At 42.1% G+C, this 6,512-nt stretch overlaps 1 long non-coding RNA gene across 2 annotated transcripts; it reads left to right on the top strand.

Moving 5' to 3' along the window:
- The first annotated feature begins 220 nt into the window (after positions 1–220).
- LOC142142911 (uncharacterized) lies at positions 221–5,130 on the top strand. Of its 2 annotated transcripts, none has more exons than XR_012689390.1 (3): positions 221–713; positions 3,282–3,704; positions 4,641–5,130. It is a non-coding gene; the product is annotated as an uncharacterized LOC142142911 (long non-coding RNA). The 2 variants fall into 2 exon arrangements; XR_012689391.1 differs by lacking the exon at positions 221–713 and adding an exon at positions 2,704–3,185.
- Positions 5,131–6,512: the final 1,382 nt, after the last annotated feature.

Raw genomic sequence — 6,512 nt, forward strand, 5'->3', positions numbered from 1 at the left:
TCACAAGGTAAATCTGTAATTGGTCAATTTATATGGCAGAAATTTGAAAATAAAGTATAGGAGTAGATAGTTGTGCAGTCTGCAAGTATACCCTACTTGGCATCTTTTCTGGAACAATATGATGTAATAAACACTTTATACTTCACAGAGGAATTCTATTATTGGTCAAATTTCTTGACAAAAATATGATTTAAAAGTGTAGTAGTAGGGGGCGTGGCCTAGCAGCTAAAGTGGCCGGACGTCTTTTTTAATTGCTCCCATCATCGTGAGTAAAATTGGGCATACAAACTCTTTATCTACGTCCACTCCAGCTAAGCTGCTCCCTACTGGACCGCTGGTACTCTTGGCTCTCATTTGGTACTTGTCACGGGCGTCACATTGGCCTTACAGTTCGCCACACGCCACTTCACTAATTTTGGCGCGACCACAGTATCTCCAGACCTGCTACTGACATCGCAGGCCCCAGTTGCTGACCCGCTTGCAGCCCTGCCTACTTCCGCAAGAACATACTCTGGTGGCACAGCTTTCACCGTACCCGGAGAACAGAACACTATAGGCATAAAGCACAACATCAGACTTACCTGTCTTCCGTCTGGAACTGCAGCTGGAAGCATGTATAGCAGACTCCCTTTCTAGCTGCCTGGCGTCCCTGCACACCATATACGGGCTCCACGAGACAGGTTTTTGTGCTGGGACCACACTCGTGCTGTCAGGTTAGTGTGGTGCTCCCCAACTGATTCACCACTCGACCCCCCTCTCGCCACTCACAGACTGGTCTTGAGTGTCACAGCTTCCCACATGGCATCGGTTCTCCTATTAGCAGGCTTCAGAACAGTGTCCCCGTCCTTCTCGGTTCACCTGCACTGTTTCCAACGCACACACGCTCTCAGTGTGGTTGCATTCTGTACACTTTTACTCAGTCTAATCTCTTGCCCATTACAGTAGTCCAGAACACTGCCACCTGAACCTGACATAGAGTGGCTCCAGGCACCGAGGGGTTAAATCCTTCAGCACTCAATACAGCACAGGGCTCCTGGAAGAGATCACATCTCTAGAACTCACTGTTGCCATCTTGTGACAGTTGACATAATTACAATACAGAGCAATTTGCATTGCCAACTACTGGTTCCATCTATACATATACCATACATCTGACTGTTTGGTAAAGAAATCTTTGTTGCAAAGAATTGCTCCTCTGTACTCATTTTAAAGCCATAACTAGTGGCCCCACTGGCTCCCTGCCACTCAATACACCTCTTCATTAGAGTATTGGACTGGTGCCTTTGAGCACCAGCTCACCTGCACAAATTTCTATCTGACTGTGTTGCAGCTACCGGAGAATGTAACCAATCCCCTGTCCACAGTGACTGCCTCCCACCCAGATATTCTGGGCCTCTGCTCGCTGGGACTTACCCGTCAGCTGGAAGTGTTCTAAAGCTGGGTACACACTACACGGTTTTCGTCCAATAATCGGCTGAATCAGCCGACATACGACCGCTCGTTCAAAAGTCGGGTCAGTGTGTGCAGTGACACGATGGTCGAAAGTCTGCCCAAATGGACGATTATCGCCTCATTTGGTTGGTCGTACCGTTTAATATTTTCGTTTCAATCTGGTTTCCGCTGTGTAGTGTGTATAAACTTCCGATCAATCCATGACAATTCTCAGATACTTCCTCAACCTGGGGGGCGTGTGTATGTTATTTTTATGTCAATCCTAATCCCACGTGGTGCGGAATTCGCACATCACAGACTTGTGTTTTGTATAGATGTGTATTGCACCTGTCTGGCTGCAGACCATTACACGTGTATAAAGCACGTGGGTTATTACCCTTTGCATGTATGTTGGCAATCATTTCACATTTAACCTTTATAAAGTTTAAAAACTATGAAAGTTATAAAGTCATATTAACCTTTACTAAATAATAATTATAAAATACTCTGAATAAACCACACAATGTTAATGCAACAGTTTTATTGCAGGTAAAAAAAATAACAATATAAAATTTGTATAGTACAATATGAAACGTGAAAAAAAAAAAAGTTTTACAGTGAAAGGGTGCTACTGGTTTGTGACACAACAGTTGCAAACAGCATATACATGTCATCAAAAGTATTATCAAGGTTTTTGATTTTTTTTTCTTAATGTTGGCAATATTTCCTTTCATTTCTTTAAAATAATCGTTGAGCTTGGCAACATTTTTTTCTTCCGAACTTTCATCGGATATGATGATGGTATCTATGAAGCAAGAAAATAAAAATGTTTTACCATTTAGTTTCTATATCTGTAATAAAGTTATTAATACAAGTTTTATTCCAACACCTGAAATGTGCTCACCTTGCCCACTGCTTGAGATCAGTTTGTGTTGTGGTCCCTCTGGCACATTTATTTTTTCTTGTTTTATAACAGGTGTTATTACATCTATGGTATCTACAGTAGCCTTGTCACCATTAATTCTTGCTTCTGACAAAACAATAATCATGTGTTTGCATTGATTCATGTGACAGTAGAATGAAATACATAAAGTCCTTTAAACAGGTACATTACACGGGCTACTCACTTTTTTTTTCTGTTTTTACGGATTCGCACCAGTCTCCTAGCCTCTTTATTTTTAAGGTCCGACCACCTCTTCTGGACTTGGAATTTATTTCTTCTCTTTTCAAGTTTTTTCTTCAGTAATCGCAGTAGTTTTTGCATTATCAATTCCTTTCTATTATTCACTTTTCTGTATTTTCGCTTTTGACAGTCGTAGTCATACTGATCCAGTACTTTTACCATCATCTCCATCTCTCTAGGGCTCATTGACTTTGCTCTTTTACCTGCAGTACATTCTTCGTGAGCATCTCCATCCCCCACCTTAACTTTTCCAACATTTGTTGGCCCTTCTAGCACCATTTGTGACTGCGTCTCCGTCTCCATTGCCTCAACCCCCACTAACACCATCTCTTCATTCGCCATCTTCTCACGTTCCTCTGCGCCAGACAGGCTCCTCTATAATTTTAAACACTCAGACATGGGCGTTTGTTTAGAGAATGGAGCATTGTGGGTGAAGCCTATTCGTGTATAATACCCTTGTGTATGGATTTTTTTTCTTTTTTTTTTCTTCTATAACTGTAACCCGTTCATGACCATTACATACGAAGGGATTTTACGATTCTTCGGAGCTGTACATTCGTTCACATATACGGTAAGTTGTTTGTGATTAGTGCACACATGTGTACTTGCATTGGTTTATTGTACAGCACAGATGGGACTTATGTTTCTTTTTATTATACCCAAACAGAACACAATGGCTTACGAAAGAAATGCTGACCTAATGAAGGATTTTATTGAGACCTACAGGGCTCGCCCATGTTTGTGGAAAGCCAAATCCAAAGAGTATTCTAACAGAATGATGCGAAACATGGCCATGCAAGAGCTTGTAAAAGCATGTCTGCCATATCACCCTGGAGCAACTGTTGAATGGGCAAAAAGCAAGATCCAGAACCTTAGGACTGTGTATAAAAAATAATTACATAAAGTGGAAGCAGCAAAAAAATCTGGAGCTGCAGCTGAAGATGTGTATGTGCCAAAGATGTGGTACTTTGATATGTTACACTTTGTGAGGGACCAAGAAACACCACATACGTCCACTAGTAGCATGCCCACAGACAGCAGTTCATCCACAGAGGTAGAGCAAGCATATGATATACCTGCAAGCAGCACAGTAAGTACAGTACATTATGATATTGCCATGTAACAGATTTATTCAAGTTCAAACAATCAACAACACAATAACCATTTATAACATGGATATAAACAGTCATAAGCAATCATTCTGCCATGGCACGACACCATCACCGTTGAAATAGGTAAGGTACGCTTCACGATTAAATTTTGCCTATACACTACTGTTTTTAGAGTGTCCACACTCTAATGGTGTCAAGCCCACTACCTCCATGTCCTCGACATTACTTTCCACATTGACCTGAGTGGTACATCCACTGTTGCTTTTACGCCGCAGAAAGTTATGCAGAACACAACAGTCCATCACTACTTTGTCCAAACGCAGGTTTATTGTAGAATGAAAAACTCGGAACCTGTTGCTTAGAATCCCAAAGGCATTTTCAACTACACGCCGAGCACGTGATAGTCTGTAATTAAATATACGTCTTTCAATGGTCAGATTTCTTTGAGGGTACGGTTTTAAAATGTTGTGCAATGCAAAGGCGTCATCTGCCACAAACACAAAGTTTAGTCCATATTTTGTGCTACTCCGCGATGGAAGGTTTAGGGCATTGTTTTGTAGTTTTTTTATGGAAGGTAGTATGCTCCAATGCACCACCATCTGAGACTCTTCCATTTTTTCCAATGTCCACAAGTAGGAATTCATAGTTCGCATCTACTATGGCCATTAAAATAATGCTAAAAAACCCTTTGTACTTATAGTAGAAAGATCCACTGTTTGATAGTGGCATGATTCGGACATGTTTGCCATCAATAGCACCACCGCAATTTGGGAAATTCCATAGTCTCTCAAAATCTTCCGCTATCACTTTCCAGCCTTCCTCTGTTGATGGAAACTGAAACATAAAGATGTGCAAATAGTTAACATTTGAACATGCATGCAATTGCATTCCCTCATTCGTTTGCTCTTTTTCAGCCTGCACTACTGTCTGATGGGCTCTTGCTGGAAGTTGAAGACCAGGATGCTACAACAATTAATAGCACTCCACGTGAAAGCCAGCTAACTGCTGACAGGCAAGATGTGACCCAAGCTGATACACCAGCAAAAAAAAATCAGAAGCGAAAGAGACGCAGAATAAATGAAATACAAGAAACTGATGCACTAGCAGAAAAGATGATTGATTGTGCTAACACTCTGATAACACAAAGAAAGGAGTAGGGCACATTTGATTTCCTTGCAGCAACAATAGCAAGCAAAATGAGAAGTAGTAGCAAGCGCTACAAGCTAAGGTATGGGTCTCCTTAAATGGGTGTTCTCCCTCTGGATGAGAGGGGTTACTAGTTGGAGCAGTTCCTGTAGAATCATTCATACGAAGAAAATTCTTGAAATCATCTGGGTTGTTGTCCCGTATCTCCTGTAGCAGGGGCATATGAGAGAACGTGTCTCCTCTTGAACCACTCTTTGCTCCAACAAGATCTATTCTTTCTCCTTCTTTCTCTTTGGTTCTGTACCAGCAGTCTTCTTGCCACAGCAAGCAGGAGAAGTGCAGTTGCTTGTTCTTGTTCTTCTGTAGCCATTGTAGGTTTTCAAATAGGAATGAATGAAGAAACAGTGTAGCCTTCTGTGACAAAACGAGTGTGATATGTGAATTATAGCAAATACTTTTTATAGCCTTCTTTTGTTTCCCCAGCTCATCAGACTACAACTGCATTGTCCAATTACATGTGGTTAAGGGGACATTGTAATTCAATTTAAATATGTATATTTTGTATTATATATTGATGACTTGAAGTAATGTTATTCATTGTCCTTAAACTGAAGCCAGGAGGGTTATGGGTAAAGATCAGGTGGTGTCTAGGATACAGGTGAGAGGGCTTGAGCTGCATTCATTCTCCCCCTCCTTCCTCTACAGGAAGCATGGAACAGCTGGGGACCCTGTGACATCACAAAGTAGTGTAAGGGGTTAATTTTAGGAGGGGCTCACTGCTACCTTATCCTTGGGAGTAGGGGAAGCCAATTAAGCATCAATTGTTCTCCTTAGGACTAGTCCAGACGTTCTGTCTGCATCCCAGCAGGGGGCTTCTGTGAAAGGACATCTCATCTCCACTGCCCTGTCCAAACCCCCTAGTCCTGCACTGGCCAATGGGGAAGTAGAATAGATGCAGGGGTTTGTCCAGGGAGGGGAAAGACTGTGGAAATTAGACCTGTGATATATAAGGAACAACTCCAGGGGGGAGGGGTGTTCATGCTTGGATTTCATTCAGGAAGGTGCAAGATGGAGTTTTGAATTGTCGTTTTCTAACTCAAGTCTATATATGCAGCTGAGAGGGATCCATGGGTCATGAAGTCTGGACAGCAGGTGACTATATCTCCTTAAGTTATTGGGGTAAGGGATAGATGATGTGGTAAATCTGCCTGGCATTTATTTACTGTGTGTATTTAATATTCTAGTGTTGTTTGTATAACAATAAATATACTGTTGTATTTTTATAACTGCATTTTGCCTGAGTGACCATACGAATCCTAGAAGGTACTGGGTAGCACTGGGCCAGATAAACCCGGTATCTTCACATTTTTGGTGGCAAGCAGTGGGGTCACTCAGTCCCAGGTCTTCTCTGGGTAGAGCTGCAGGGGAACTGTATCGTGATACATTCCAGGGCTCTGCAAAGCAGTTAGCACTAGAAACCAGTTACCACATTATCCTGAACTTACTCCTAAAGGCTTTAAGGTAGAAAGTGTCACGAAAAGCGTTGTGGGCTTTAGGCGAGGGAAGATGCCGTCTAAGTGCCGATTTGATAAGGGGAAGCGCACCCCGCCAGAGGAGAGCGGAAGATGGAACCGTGTCTC

This window comes from Mixophyes fleayi, chromosome 3 (genome assembly GCF_038048845.1).
Source record: "Mixophyes fleayi isolate aMixFle1 chromosome 3, aMixFle1.hap1, whole genome shotgun sequence".
Taxonomy (NCBI): Eukaryota; Metazoa; Chordata; class Amphibia; order Anura; family Limnodynastidae; genus Mixophyes; species Mixophyes fleayi.